Raw genomic sequence first — 16,671 nt, 5'->3', positions numbered from 1 at the left:
CGGAGCTGAAATAACGTTGAGCGGTGGTGAGTAAAAACAGAGAGAAGGGCTGGAGTGGTGTCGGTGGTTTGCTCTTCACCGCGGCTCGTGACGTCATGTTGTAGTTCAGACTATGTATGAGCCTTTAGGCCCACTGGCAGAACCTGAGCAGAGCCTTTTGTGGTGGTTCTTATTTGTGATTAATGTTTTGAGTGGTGCAACCACTCCAAGGAACAGCAATGTCCGTCCTAACCTACAGTATGTGACTATGTTTGAGTACCAGTAGGGGCAAAAGTGGCGCTGTTGTGCCAGAAACAGAGAGAGAGAGAGAGAGAGAGAGAGAGAGAGAGACAGTGTTGCACTGTTGCCTGCTAATTACAGAGAGAGAGAAAGAGAGAGAGAGAGAGATAGAGAGAGAGAGAGAGGCAGGGGGAGAGGGGAGTTGCACCACCTCTGTACAGCACCTTGTAACTCTTGGGGAGGCCATTCTGCATTCCAGAACGCATTCCAGAATGCGCTGTATTTTGAAGATTATGCTTTTTTTGGCGTGTGTACTATATTTAACATCGATGGTGAAGCGATGACAGATCTCCCTGTTGATTGCATCTATTTCTGCGTGTCTCCATGGCATAGCTGATGTTTGATATCTCTTTAGATACCGTAGCATGACAACCGTTGGTAATTATTTGGGGTAATTGACATATCGAGTGGATAAAATCTGTTTTGGCAGAGGAAGATGCTTGCAGCCTCAAACTGACATGCTTTATGTGTTTTCCTTTCACTTTGATTACTGTTTCCAGATGTGGTGGCTCGTATTCCTACAAACTAGATTGTTGGATTGTTGATATTTAAAGTTAAGCCATTAAAGCCCTCCATTATGGGCCAAATAACAAATGTTTTACCTTGCTCGCCAGATGGTTTTGGATACGGAGAGGCGCTGCGCCTGTTTAACAGATTGGTATCGGGTGACCGGAGAGGAGAGAGGGTTTGGTTTTTGATTTTTCTGTTAAGCTTGACAGAGATATAAAGCTGTCATCCAGTGACTGCATCATTGCAGATCAATTTTACAAGTGTTTGTACAGCAGCATCATTAGAATCATAAGGCCATGTTTTGACATTTTGAACAGGAGTTCACGTAACCACCAGGAGAGCTATAAGTCCAGAGACGTCAGGTTTGTTATGGATTACCATCTGTCTAACACAGTGATTCTCTATCTGTTTTTAAATTGCATGGACCCCCTATTGTAATACCAAATAAATACCATAATTGTATTGTCTACTCTGGCATTTGTGTGCACCCCCAGCTTGATTTATTAATTTGATCATATCAATATGTAAACCCACATACAACTTCAAACTCCATTTTAACAATGTTAGAAGGATTGAAAACACACATCAGCCTACCCCTGAATTGCTGAGGGAGTACTGTTGCTTTTTTCTTTCAATTGGGCTACTTCATTTACATTTTAAAATAAATCTATTTAGCACTTTATACTCCTTCAACTCCGAGCATATATATGGAATGTAACCAAATGGACCCGTGTGAGGCATGTCCATTTGGTTCCATTCCGTGCACGCTCAGAGTTATTAACACCGGGGAATTTACTGTGTAGCTTACCTCGACTCGTGTTCCATCGTAAACATGTGTATCCTCTAAAATGTAGGGGCTGAGCCCATGGTGGTTGTTGCACCTGGTAGCATTAGATCAGCTGGGTGGAGGGTGAACTTTCAGAGTGTGGGAAGGGCGGTCATGTCCCCCCCCCCTCACACACACACACACACACACACGCACACGCACTGCCCGCTCAAGGCCCTCACCCCCGGGTCGTCAATCAGCTCATATAATCAACCTATGACAACGGGGCTAATGAGCATGCCGCATGACACACGCATGCACGCGCATGCATGCATGCACACACACGTGTTTTACTATACTTAGACATCAGCATTTTCGGATGCTGATTTCATGAATGGCATTTAAACCTTTTTTATCCCTAACCCCGGACAAGAGTAGCCGATTTACAAGATTACAGCACATTGCACTGTGATGTGCTGTGAGCTTGCAGATCGTATACTATTTCTGGGGCACAACACCAGAACGCAGTATACATCCGGAATAACTCCAACCCCAACCTTCATCAATGTGTTACCGTAGCCGCAACGTGTCACATTGTGAGTAGATCGGCTAACTTCACGCATATTTGCAACTTTCACCTTATAGAATCCCACATATTTTGCAACTTTTCGCATATTTCGCTATTCTCATCTCTCTGCATATTTCACATTGTCCACATATTTCACAACTTCCCGCAATTTCACAGCATAAAATCACATAATAAAACCCTGCATATTTTAATCAAGGATTGTTTCCCATGTTTTTCTGGAGGGTCTGTGGGGGGACATCATGGCCCTCGCAAGTATAGTAACACAAACGTGTGTGTGTGTGTGTGTGTGTGTGTGTGTGTGTGTGTGTGTGTGTGTGTGCATGCGTATTATGTGCATGCGTGTATATGTGCATGTGTGTGCGTGTGGGTATGAGTCAATGCCTTCACATGTGCACATGCACGCACACATCCGCAACACCCTCCTGTTTGGTCCACCTGTTTATGTGGGTGAATGTTGACCCCGGGTCAGCTGGAAGGGACAACATTTCAATGTCTTTGTGACAAGCACTCAGGACCATACCAGTCAGTCTGATTTGGACTTGACTAGGCTTCAGCAAAGTACCCCCGCCGGTACATTATGAAAAAAGGAGGGGCCCCTCAAAAACGCACTGTTTTAATAAAGGACTCGTCAAACAAACCGTCATTGCGTCCCGTGCTGGATGCAATGGCGCATGCTACTATCCTGCTATGTTGTGAACAAATTCAGCACTTATAAGGCGGGACATTCCAACATTAATATTATACCTAGAGCCAACATGAATGCGCCAGCGGGACATCTCTTCCTCCGCTGTGTATTTATAGTTTGTCGACCCTGCGTAAATTGTTCTTTTCGGTGAAAACACTTTGGTGCTATAGTTTGTAGCAACATGTTGTCTGAGAGAGCCTCAGAGCCCCCCCTCTCTCTGATCTCCGCCTTCTCGCCCCACACAGTTGTGGGGCGAGCTGAACCACAGCTGAACTCTGTGGATGACAACTTACGAGCTCTATATGTTTGTAAATGTGCTCATTTGCCGACTAAAGATTGAACGGAAAACGAATGGAAAGACGAGGCTTGCGCTCAACATACCGTACCAGCACAAGCTATGAAGTCTCCGCAAAATCGGGGACATTATGGACTTGACTCGTATGAACAGTAACACACAGAATGGAAGATTTTGACACGCTACTGCAGTACTGCCCCACTTTCACAGCTACATCTGTGTGAAACGTGACCAGTGAGAAATGTTCTGCGGTGAAAAAATAAATGCGATAGAATGCTTTATTTTTTTAACATGATATTCTTTCTGTAATTGATTCATCGTAATTAACACAAAGTCTCGGCCCTACTTAATAAGCTGTTCATGGACGGACGGAGACAGTGAGTGGACTGATGGGGATACAGGGAAGAGACGAGAGAGTGTCTCTTACAGTATAGTAGCTTTAGCAGTTGTTTCAGTGACTGGCAGCACTGAGTTTCAAATGTCATTTTGGCACTCTGTTGAACCTGCACACATACTGTATATGTACTCTCTTTCACTCACTCTCACTAACGCTGCACGCACGCACGCACACACGCACACACACATATACTGTCCACACACTATTATTTATGCTATGGCATTTCAGCCACCCGTGCTGCTACAGTATATATCCTTCAGGACTTTCCACTTGGGAACCTTTGCAGGGAGGGGTGGGGTCATTGGTAATGGAGGACAGCTAGGAGAATCTTTGCAGGGAGGGGTGGGGTCATTGGTAATGGAGGACAGCTAGGAGAACCTTTGCAGGGAGGGGAGGGGTCTTTGTCATGTGCGTAATAGATGCCATGATCCAGTCAGAGACCAGGTACATGTTTAAAAGGTCACACAGCCAAACAAAGGCCAGCTTTCCAACTTCATTCATTCATTGGGGGGACGGTTGCTGTATGCTCGATACAGCATCATCTTATTAAAAAAACAGCAGATGTACAAGCTGAGCTTGTACAATGGTTGGTTTTTTGATTAAAAGCAAAAAAAATAATATATATATATTTTTTTTTTACCGTTATTTTAGTATTGGGACATTCTTTTTTTATCTTCTTTCTGTCTTATCTTCTGTTCTGCGCCAACATGAGGAGAGCCCTGAAATGGAGGAATGAGCGGATGCTTCCTTCAATGCATGAGCAGGCCACTTCTTATAACCTGACAGGGGGGAGTTCCCCTGGTGGGACTGGTTATTCCAACCAGTTCCTTTACCCTCCATCAGATGCCCCGGCTGACCAGGGGGAGGCAGTAGAGACCAGGATTACTGCATTACACAGGCAGAACATGCAAAATCCATACAGAAACAATGTAATTTTAGATCTTAGCGATATCATTTATAGCAACACGTTTTTCAGAAAACTCTTATGGTTTAGAACAGTGGCTTAATTAGAATGGTGGTTCTAAAAACAAATAGCAGTGCGATGCGTTGTGAGCTTGTCGATCTGATATTTTCTGCAAAAGCCTTCCTCATGATATGGATGCTGGGTTTAATGTCTAAATGTTCAAATTCTGGAAATCGTTCACTTTTCTCATCTCTATGATACATTTGGGATCAGATCTCTCTCAGCTCTTTGATACTGTATACCTTGTTATAATGCAAATGGCACATACGGTAGCATTAAAAAAAGAATATATATTATATAAAGAATAATTATGTTCACAGTCTGTAGAGGCTGTTGCGCGAAGCAGAGTCTCCAGATCAGGGAAGAGAACTGATTAGAACTCTTCAGAGGGTACATTTGTTTCTTAAAAGGGCTTGACAGGTAAGCACCCCCAAGTTCACAAACAGCTGGCTGGCACTGTGCCATCTCGCTACCCTCAACAGCAACCAAAATGCATCATTATATGCAATTTAGTTTAGCATATACTATGATACTACCCGGCCTTGTAGTTACTCCACATCTTCATTGATATGTAATATATTGTGAGGCAATCAAAGAGAGATACCGGAGACATTAGAGATGAGTCAAAGCTGTACTACGTAGTTCACATGTGCTGTTCTTAAGCTTCTGGAGTTAATTAAACATCTACGGATGCATGAACTTGAACACATCATCAGTGTTGTAAACCTGGGATCATTGGATGTTTCTGGATCTTACAACAGACATCATCCACCAGGGGACCCGGCCAAGGCTGATCTGACCCCGTGGCATGCTACAGTCCCCACTGTCTCCTGCAAGTCTATAGAGACAGGCAGTCAATGGGGAAGATGGCTGTTGAGATGTTGGTGTAGCCCCCAGCCAAGACCTAGTCCGCAACAGCCCTGCCAATCGGGCTCAGCCCTATTGGCACGATAGGTTGCGAGTGGGAGCCCCGGGTTCAATCCTCGCATCCGCGCAATGCTACTGTACAATCTGGCGTAGTCGGAAGAACGTGGAGCGTGATAGCCTCGCGTGAGGGACATGAGGGACATTGTGTGATGCGAGTTGCGAGTTGGTCTGGCGAGTGTGAGCCCCGGGTTCAATCCCAGCTTCTGCGCAATGCTACAATGGCAACACTAAGAGGCTCCTGGCGCTGTGGGAGTGTACAGGCTTGGCTCGATCTCCTTCATCTGATCAGAAGTGCAGAATCTTTCTGTGCGTTGCGTCGTCGCACAGAAGACAGTTTAATACAAATTAATAAAAAAATAGGACAATGATCACACTTTGATTAGATGTATTAGTGTCAAAAGCTGTGCAACATGCTTATTGTGTTTGTGAATCAGCAGACCATGACACAGCTTAACACAACTCTTCTTTACTTCCAAAACTCACGGAGCAACTATAATTACAACGAGCCGCAAACAGAACATCACATCACACTGCAGTAGTATCAGACTGAAATAGTCGATCCCCCCAATCCCCCCACAGAGACAATATGCAACGAGCGCAGCACAATCAAACAGCTGTCAGTGAGACAACAATGCTGTTGTATTGAATTGAATTGTTTAGCTAAAGTGTTTATTTTCTGTTCTATTTTCTTCAATGTCTATGAGGTGTGTGATTCTATTTCACCTACACTTATGTGGACATAGTTAAACTAACACAATTAATTTACTGTGTCATGTTTTGCTTACTCGTTTTAGAGTCACACTGTGTCACATACTGTATCTGTTTTGGGTTGAATTAGCCAGCATGTTTCCTTGGAGGTCAGGGGCTCATGCAGGCTAATCTTAGCTTTAATAAAAATCACGTTGACAAATGATTTCCAAATTTCTATTTCCACATTCCCAGGCCTCACTGTAACTCACACTTGCATCCTGCTACAGATAATCACTCCATAGTCTCCATTTCAAGGATAAAAGGATATTCCTTTCAACACTTAAGAAACGTGGCTATTTATGGGAAAAAGGTTAGTGCTTGACTCTGTACAACTTGCACTCTCTGGCATCCTAGCGCACACATACGCCGACCATATGCTCCTCACATCAGAACCGATATCCCATGGTAAAAAGGTGAGAATGTCAATTTGAGCCGAGTAGTGTTACTTCATATTTTAGAACAAACTGACAGGGAAGTTCTAGTAATATCAGAGGGACAAAGTGACTAAGACGTCCCATTGCACAGATGAAATTGAACCTGAAGTGTTATTTTCCGCTATTCTGAAGCACAGCGAATCACTTGAAATAGGAACCGTCGCTAGATATGCAGAAACTAACCTTTTATGTCTAAAATGGACACACGTTATTAGACCTCGGGGGGGTTCCTCTGGCCACTGCAGAACGGTATTTTATTATCACGCTTAAGAGTTAAGCATGCTCGTGTCAGACAGAGATTGATCGACTGACCCCTGGGGACATATTTAAAACCATGAAATCAGTTGGCAAACCTTAAGGAGTTGGAAGTCGGCCTTGGGGTTGTTGGCACACAGCTTCAAGTCAAAGATGATGCCACAGCTTCAAAAGTGACCCCGGGGAACAAGCAGAACAAAACATTATTGCGCAAACCGATAAAACAACTTAATGAGAGGATTGGAAAAGTCATTAGGAAGAAGTATAGGGAAAAAAAAGAAACAGGCAAAATGTTGAATTTGCCAACAAAAATGACTAACGGCGCTATCACTCAGAAAGTAATCATAAATCCAACCAATAATCCTATTATTATTATTATTATTATTATTATTATTAATAATACAATTAAAATCTAAAATAATAAATTTGTCTAGCTTTTTATGAGGTTATATTAAGGCATTCTTGTGTTGCTCGATAACACACGCTGAAGTGGTCAGGCTTAGACCCACACACAGCATCACTATCCCACTGATATTGTATGCCTATATGCATTTTAACTGCAGACATGAACCCAACGCATGTCTATTTTAGGCACACTTCTTTTTTTCGGCGAAAGGCGTCGACGATAGTTACAGTTAGTTGAATCGTCAAACTCAAAACCCTGCATTTGATCATCAATTTATTCCATTAAATTAGACCATAGACCATTTTATGGTTTTATCCAGAATGAAAACATTCTCTGAGGTAAAACGAGTTAGTGTACATTCCATAACTTAATATGCTACTGCCTGTATTCTTCTTGGAAAAATATAAAAATATACTCCTATGGAAAGGCTATATTATTTTACTCATAGCCTATTGCCCAAATGGTATAATTTAGTATAGCCGTTGCATATTTGTAGGCTACTGTCGTGAAAGTTTATAATAGTTAATTATAATAGTCCTTTGTCGTCGTGTTGGGCTTCTGTTTTCGCCGAAGTTTTTATTTGTGTTGTTTCTTTCAACATGTTGTGCTTCACGAGTTCACGTTCAATCCACAGACGTCTGCCTTGACCTCTGTGTGCACTGACTGCAGCGGGCACGGTGTGGGCTTGCCCCTCCCTCCCCTCACTGGTGCGAAACTGGGTAGTAAAACGGGGAAGCTTCTGGCCATATTTGATCGGCTATTTGCTATTGGTCAACATCGTGTTGGTCAATATAGGGTTTAAGTTAGAGATGGAGTGCCATGATTTTTTTCCACCCTAAAACATGATCATCAGGTATTATACATAAGTTTTTTTTCAAAAAAGTGTACAGTATTTGTTACAATGTTGTTTTTATGTGGACACCCCCACCAGTTCATTGTATACCATTACCTGGTGGGTGGTGATGCTTGGTGAATGGTGATCCACCTGAACTGAAGCCGCACCCACAGCTGTTGTTGTATGATAAAGGGGGAGGGGTTAGGGGGGGGGGGATTGTAGTGTGATGACAATATATAATATATATTTTTTTCATTGGCACGTTTGACTGTCACGGTTTCAGCCTCCAGGAAGAAACGCTTAATACAAAAGGAAGACAGCATTGCATAACAACCATGCCAATGGGTCTAATGAAGTACTGTCACCTCATAAACACGTGAAAAACTGGAAAAAATCACGGCACTTCATCTTTAAAGGTGGAAGGACAGCTACAACTCATGGTCTTGTTTGTTCAGCACTCGAATGGGGACCAAAGTGTCTAATATAAAACAAATGCATTGGCCTCGGTAAGGGGTCCCGATGTGGCCTAAACTGAATGTTTTCCAGAACAAGTCACTGCCACATTTTGGATCGTGGCCTTGAGGCTACACACCAGGACATTTCATGCAATGGGTAAAGATGATTCCTGTGAAACCATTCCCGAGCTTATCACATATTAACGATTAATATTTGGACCACTGCGCCATCATGAACTCTCATGTCAACTGATGCAGAATGAAAACAAAATGAAACCACTGATGGTCTCAACCTAAATTCGTTCCAAGGCTATATTTTTCCTAATACAATTAATGTTTCCTTGTGGGTCTTCTCTGCCAACTGACTCCCCATTCGCTTTGGTTTCATTCTTTGACCATAGGCAACTAGATAAATTTGACATGGGGCGCCTTTGGATCATTGCACCCGCAATTCCAAATGAGCTGCCATTCTCTCATAGCTGGCACCTCAACCATGCCCCAGAGTGCTAATGAACTCAGTGTGCTTGTCATGCAAGAGAGATATCTACATACCGTGTCAGTGTGTTGGCCATCCAGCAACAATGGGGGAATTTTCTTGGTCTCGTTGATATGCATAAACAAGCCTTTTATGTCTAAAATGGATAGCCATTATTGGACCTTGGGGGGTTTTCTGGCTACTGTGGGAGATATTTCATTACTAAACGCAAAGCATGCTTACGCCAGAGATTGACTGATTGACCTCTGGGTACATACTATTTGAGACCATGAAATCACTTGGCAAACATAAGAATTTGGGAATCAGCCTTGGCTTTGGCAAATTGGCACACAGCTTCAAGTCAAAGGTGATGCTTCAAGAGTGTCCCTGGGAAACAAAAGCAGAACAAAACCAAACATCATTGCACAAACATGGACAACAACATTTGACCTTGATGCTGATACTGTGTGTGTGTGTGTGTGTGTGTGTGTGTGTGTGTGTGTGTGCGCGTGCGCGCGCGCACACACACACACACACACACACACACACACACACACACAACGTTGCCGTTGCTTTGATATCAATACACAATGTGGAATAAATCTGGCCATTGCAAGTTTTGGACAAATGCATTAAGAGTTGGAGCATCTTTGTCTCTTTTTATTAGGTTGTTTACAAACATCACAAATGCAAAACATACACTTGGAGTATTATATTTCTTTCATGCTTTCATGCTGCAGTTTTGAGTGGATCACTGCCAAACTACGTTGTTTTGTTTTGTTTTGTGTGTGAGAAAGAAAATATATTTAGTCTGCATCGCCCCTTGTGCACGGTGCAACATTTGGGCCGGGACGACAACGACAAGGATTACAGGTTTAACAGAAATCTCTCTAAAAGAGAAAACCAGCACTCACAGAACTCATGTTTTAAGGCACTCTTAATTTATTTAAAAGTTGACATGGTATGCTGCAGAGCAGCAGCAACGAACGCGTTTCGGCGTTCAAACCTTCATCAGCGTTGTCTGCTGGAGACACGGGAAGTAAGTAAGTAAGTCTCCCTGTGCAGACACATGAACACACAGCCAACTTGTACCAAAAGTGCAAATATTCAGCAGTTCAGACAGCCATTAAATAATAGACATCAAAGTCCTAAATACATATATAGGAATTATGGCAAAATATCTGAGTTTTTTTTGTCACATATAAAAGTCCCAGAAGTACATACATATTGAAACAGAGTATTTAAAAAATACAATAAGGTACATCTGACTGAGTCCTTGAGGAGGGAGAGGGGGTTTATAGGGGTTTAGGGGACTCAGCTAGATCAAGCAATAAATATAAATATTTAGGAAAAGCACAATGTAAAAAACATTTGGGTTGACTGATAAAGTTCTTCATATAGGTTCTCTCTTAATAGAGTGCTGCAGTCCACTCCTCTCTTCAAAGGTTGTCATTAAATCTGCATTAAGACAAAGGGACACGAGTAGCCTACCCACGTATTGTTAATGTTAATTAGGCCACAATTGTCACCACTCTCAAAATGCTCCACAAGATAAAATGCCTTTGACAATTAATGGAAAATTTACATCATCTTGTCTTTAATGTATTTAATTTAATGTTTGTTTTGTCACCGTTTGTTTTACATCGCCATTACAGTACATCACCTAATCAACATGCTCACTTCACACGGATGTATTTTTTTTAAGTTTGGTGTTGGAGTTTTGGAGGCCCAGGTATTTCTGAACTCGGCCCATTATATAATGACAGTAGCGTCATTACATAACATAATGTGAATGCAATCATCACTGCATTCAATTTAGCAAAATACGGCAGTGGGTATATTATTATTTATCTTTTCCTATTTGGATCTGTAGCCACTGGCACTGCATGCCTAGTTTGTCCATCTGTACCTGCATGGATTGATTGGTCATGCCTTTTACAGTCTATGGTCATGCCTGCCTGATGCCTGTCATCATGTGCTTGCTTCTAGAATGTGGCAGATTTGTTTTTCTTCACACCAGAAACTTGCTCTTTGTTTATAATTAAATATAAATGAGAAGCCTCTCTGAGAGTATCCTAAATGTTAGCCTCACAATGTCAAACGTCTATTGCAAAGTTATTGGAAAGAAAGGAAGTCAGCAGTCCCTAGAGCCTATAGGAGCTAGCCTATCTAGGCCTACTACAACAGTTGTATACTGAGGACTTCAGCTTTACTAGGCAACTCCACAACAGCGTCTGGCGTCCGCCCTTGGTCAGAATTTTATTGTAATCTTTGCTGAATGGATTTACATTGATTGTGCCCATGTTGTCTGCTGCTTTGCTATGGGGTGCTAAAATACTCCGTTTACTGTAATGCAATTCCTGCTAAAATATCTGTATAGGATAGGTTATCCTCCTGCGTGAGTGGTTGTTTAGCGCCCCTTACTGGTAGTCTATAAAGGTGTCCGGAAACGGAAATTCCCGTGCCCGCGCGAGGCTCCACAGTCTGACTAGCTCTCTGCTGTGGTAAGTGTGTATTGTTCGGAGCTCCTCTGGAAAAGTATTATAAAGTACAGTAGTACACTAAAAAGCTAACGTGAGATTTGTTGTATGATACACAGTCATGTAACAGCATTGGACATGCATTCCCAGTGTATTTTCGTTTTGTGTTTGTTGCTCACGTTGGTTATGCTATTTATTTTGATACTGAATACAATGTTATCTTCCTATAGACGTCAATATCAGCGGAGGAGCTAAACCCAATATGTTCTGTGTCTTGAATCACTCATTTGCAGGTAAATGTTGTTGCACTACGTTCTGTATTAAGTCAGATATGTTTACAAGTTCATATTGTATTGTGGACCGCGGACGCCATTTTTGAGTATCGCGCCTAAAGTGTTGCCGGCTGTATTTTGAGGGTGCTGTTATGCAGTTTAACAATTTATTTTGGCTACCGTCATGTATTTATGTATTTTGTATTCCATTGCTATATAAAAAGGATGTTGTAGGTTAAAAGCAAGTTAAAAACAGATTGTATTTGAATTCATTGTACAGCATTAATGTCAAAACCCAGTTAAAACCACTATACGATCACATGTTAAAAGGAATACTGTTAAGAACCATTGTAAAAAGACATCTGAATGCATTTCATGTTAAATATAAAATATTATAAGATGTTTGTACTATAGACAGTCTGACTAGCTCTCTGCTGTGACGTCAATATCAGCCGAGGAGCTAAACCCAATATGTTCTGTGTCTTGAACCACTCCTTTGCAGAGCTACAGTAAAGAGAACCACAACATCCAACCCAGTGCCTCTGTGTGTGTGTTACATGACGGGACGGGTACACAACCGTTACACACATCAAAGAAGACAGACCGTTGAAGACATCAAAGGTCAGAATTGAATTGTAATTTTTGCTGATTTGTCATTTGGAAGTGAGTTGAAAGAAACTAGCTGTTGTTACACTCTGCAATACTCAACACTATACTTATACTTCAATACTAGTAGGCTGCCTGGGAGAGTGTACATGTTGTCTATATGTCCAGCTGAGGGTTTGTGTAAACACAAACATTGTGTAAACACAAACATTGAAGACGAAGGTGTGATTTTTTGTTTACATTTGGGAATGTGATGGGATGAAGTGTCTTAGTTGTAGCAGCCTGACATTACACCTGTCAATCTCTAAGACACCTGACTTTTTAGGAAATTGAAAGCAAAAATGAGTCAAGTATTTTTTAACCCCAGGCTCAAATTATTCGTAGCCTATTCATGACAGTATAGTAAGAGCTATCTGTACATACAATGCTCACCGGAGCAGTGGAATTTTTGTTGTGTGCACTTCTGTTGTTGCTATCACAAAGTATTGGCCTATAGTAGCGTCATTGCTGTACATTGGTCTTTGGTATTATGAGGCTTTTGCTTCAGTTTACCGTTACCGTATATCATATAATAGATGTCTTATAGCCCCCCACCCAAAATCACCACCCACCACTCTATCATAATATGATATATGATAGTACTTTATTGTCAGTTTGCACTGACATTTGTCTTTCGAGTTGCGACCCAGCTGCCTTGTATGCAACACATATATCACAGTTCAGTCTAGTCCTGGCCTAGGTATGTACAGTAGGCTAATATGAACATACCTTGTTGATCTGTTCACTATGAAAAGTGATGGGGGGGGGATCTGTGTGTCTAGTGGTGAGATGAGATGAGATGAGATATACTTAATTAATCCCCAAAGGGTAATTGAAGCGCTACAACAGCATAATGTGACACATAAATAAAACTGGACGGACAGAAAAACAACAAACACAAGTGTACATACGCACACAAGACCAGTACCACCAAGGGACCATATGCAAATTTGGGGAGGCAGTTCTTATGCATTTGCATTGTAGAGTCTGATGGCAGTTGGCATGAATGAGAGTCTATATCGCGCCGTATGCATTCTCGGGGGGAAGGTGAGCCTTCGACTGCAGTGTTTGTTTGTTTTGTATTTATTTTTTGTATTGATTGTACAGTTGAGACCCTCTCGAAAACGAGATTGTGATGGAACATTTTCCTTAATTTACTCTCTGCCACTTGGGGGCATAGTTGTTCCATTATTCCTTAGATAGTGCCCCCCTGTCTCCAGGTGGCGCTGTTTTTGTTGTCTTTCTACTTCTGTTGCTGGCCTCTAATGTTACAGGAAGTGACCTGGTTTTCCTCTTTCACTGTATAACAAGAAGGATCATGTGTGGTTTTGGTTGGTAGATTAGTATCTCCTTTGTAGGAACAACCAGATCTATACACAAAAATAATATAACCATTTGTAGGATCAAGAGCATTATGTACCCTCTATGGGATGTTTTCAAGAAAATACGTAGAAATGGCCACGCAAGGTGCATTCTCAGTAACAATGAAATAAACAAATCCCAGAAGCAGGTCTGTCTTTTCCCTGCCCACACATCCGTCTATCTATGGGCAGTCGCCATAACGAGTTTGCATGCCTGCTCTTTGTATCCCCTGTCCTTTCACTGACTTTTTTTTATGGCTGTGAGAATGGACAGCAAAGCAATATTGTACAGACATCCTTGAAGCTTTCGAAACAGCTTTGAAATTTTCTTCAAAGTATCATGCTTGCCCAACCAATGTCTGACTACGAGGCTGTAGAAATGCAATATCCCAGAAATCCCTGGAAGCACCACCACACAACAAACAAAAACAGTGGAGAATATGGAGAATATTTTGGAAATTAACATTAAACATATCCAAAACCTCACAGGAAGCCACAAGTGATTTGTAACCCACAGCACGGGTGATTTGTAACCCGCATCATAGGTGTTTTGAAATCTGCAGCAGGGCAGCCCCCGCAAGGGCCTGGGATATTTTGGCGCCGGTGTCAATGGTTAGAGTTAGACCGAGTCACAAGTACAAATTGTGTTTTGAGAAATGTGGTCAGAAATGCATTTATGTGGAATGGTTAATGTGAAAAAAATATTCCAGTGGAAAATTACGTACATCACAAATAACTTTTGTTTTGTTAGAGTGACAAAGGAACCTCTTTTGCTCTTTTCCACACATGTCATATCTTTATTATCTTCCCAATATAATGATGAAACCAAACAACTCTACAACTGCGTGTTCGATGCTATCATGGTCCCGTTTGTAGTGTATAGGCCCCTCTTCCCTATGACCTCCACTACCCATTCCAAAACCTGATCTCTGTGCGCTGTCAGCTGTCCCCCCCCCCCCCCCCCCCCCAAGCAGCTTGTTGATGTCAGCTTTAGAGCAGTTTAAAAAATAAGCTTCAGGACAACTTCCGTGTCATTGGTTTACGTAATTATATCGGTACCAAGATGTGTCCATGGTGCATCGGCCCACCGGAAAAATGCCCAGTATACCAGATTACCAAACCAGGTTAGCAATGTTCCCCACGAAGCAGTGTGGCTCATTAAATACTTTATGTAATCTGTCAGCAGTGGGGAAGACAATCAATCAATAAACGTGTATGCTAATAGGTCTAAATAAATAAATATCTATAAGCAACAACCTACTTGATCATATACAGTGCTACACAAAAAGCATCAAAAGTAGCAGATCTGCAAGCTCGAAATGTGGCACCAATGGACGGTTCATGTCTATCTGCTACGTTTGCTGTTTTTGATTACGAATCCTGAAAAGCAACAGTTTTGCACTTATGTGGTTTCCACCCAACGGAGACGATATGGTTTTCAATGTTAGTCAAAATATACTGTTTCAGTGTAAAATGCTTTAGCTCTCCCAAACTCCAGCAGCCCTCAAAAAGACATTGGAAGGAATGAGAAAATGACACCTTCACCCTAACCCTAACCAACATTCCGCGAGGGGACCCGGCTCATGCTCGGGCTGGCGTCCGTGGCATTCTTTGCACGTCTGATGAAGCTGTATGAGCAGATTAGCATTTTAGTGACACGGGGAGGTAACGGGACACGGGGCTGCGCCTGTGCATCTGTAACCAGAGTTGGTAAACATTTATTCCCCAGCATTCTCGTGCCACTGCCAGAGATGGGGCGATATACGGCTCCTTGGGGCCTCTCTCTTAAGGATAGTGTGGCAGCCGAGTGCCAGCACTGGCACGATCGACCTGCGGCGTATGTATGTCGAGAAAGGAGAAGTGCGAGGAGAGTACTGTATGTGCAGCTCTTCAAAAAAGAACAAAAAAGAAGATAACAATGCAATTTAGCAAATCGTCTCTGTCGGGTGTCCAAAAATGTTACTTTTCAGGATTCAAATTCAAAAATAGCAAAATAATCAGGCCGATGTTTTTAAGACTTGGAACTGGGAGAATTACCGGTATTTAAAAATCACTGATAATTATATAGTATATTTCATGATAAAAACTAGTGCGAGTGTAGTGTTGGGCTCTGCGTTGTGTTTAGATGATTAGGACAAGGGGACTCGGGATCTCTCTTTAGCCTGTAGCCTTAGTATTTATATTTATAAACACACAACACATAATGCAGCAGGCATTAAACACACAGCCTCTGCAGCACAGCATCTCTTCACGAGCAAGTGAGAGCCAGCAAAATGACAAAATACCCAATCTGTCACGAAACATTCACATTACGTCACAATACAAACATACCATGTACCGGCTAATCAGTATTTTATATAAAAGGAAATAAAACACACTTATTACAAAATACAATAAATCATGGGAGCAACAAAAACACACCTGCACAAAATAAACACAATGCAGGAGGCATCTGCAGACACAGCATCTGCAGTACACCAACCTGTAATGAGGGACAATTCACCTTTAGCAAAGCTCCGCCCTCTACCACTTGGTACACACCCACCAGCCAGGCTCATTCATTTGCACATTAAATACTGGTTCCTTTTTCTAACTAGACCTTCAAAATCAATTCCAAATCCGTCAACAAGGCCTGCCATATGCAGTGTGCACTGGAAAAATATGTGCGTGAGCAGGGTGACATTTCTGTCTTTAAAACAATGTTTTACAGTATCATATAGGAAAACTATTGGTGGAGAGGTTTGTCTAACGCATGTGCTTATGCTTAGCTGTGATTTGGACCATAGCAGTTTGGGGAGGGGCTTAGCTATAGGTCAATTGGCAATCAAGTGTGTGTGTGTGTGTGTGTGTGTGTGTGTGTGTGTGTTTGTGTGTGCATGCATGACAGTGAA

Source organism: Protomyctophum bolini, assembly GCF_963924005.1.
Source record: "Protomyctophum bolini genome assembly, chromosome: 16".
Taxonomy (NCBI): Eukaryota; Metazoa; Chordata; class Actinopteri; order Myctophiformes; family Myctophidae; genus Protomyctophum; species Protomyctophum bolini.
The sequence above is the reverse complement of the archived record's forward strand: the minus strand, read 5'-3'. Positions refer to the sequence as shown.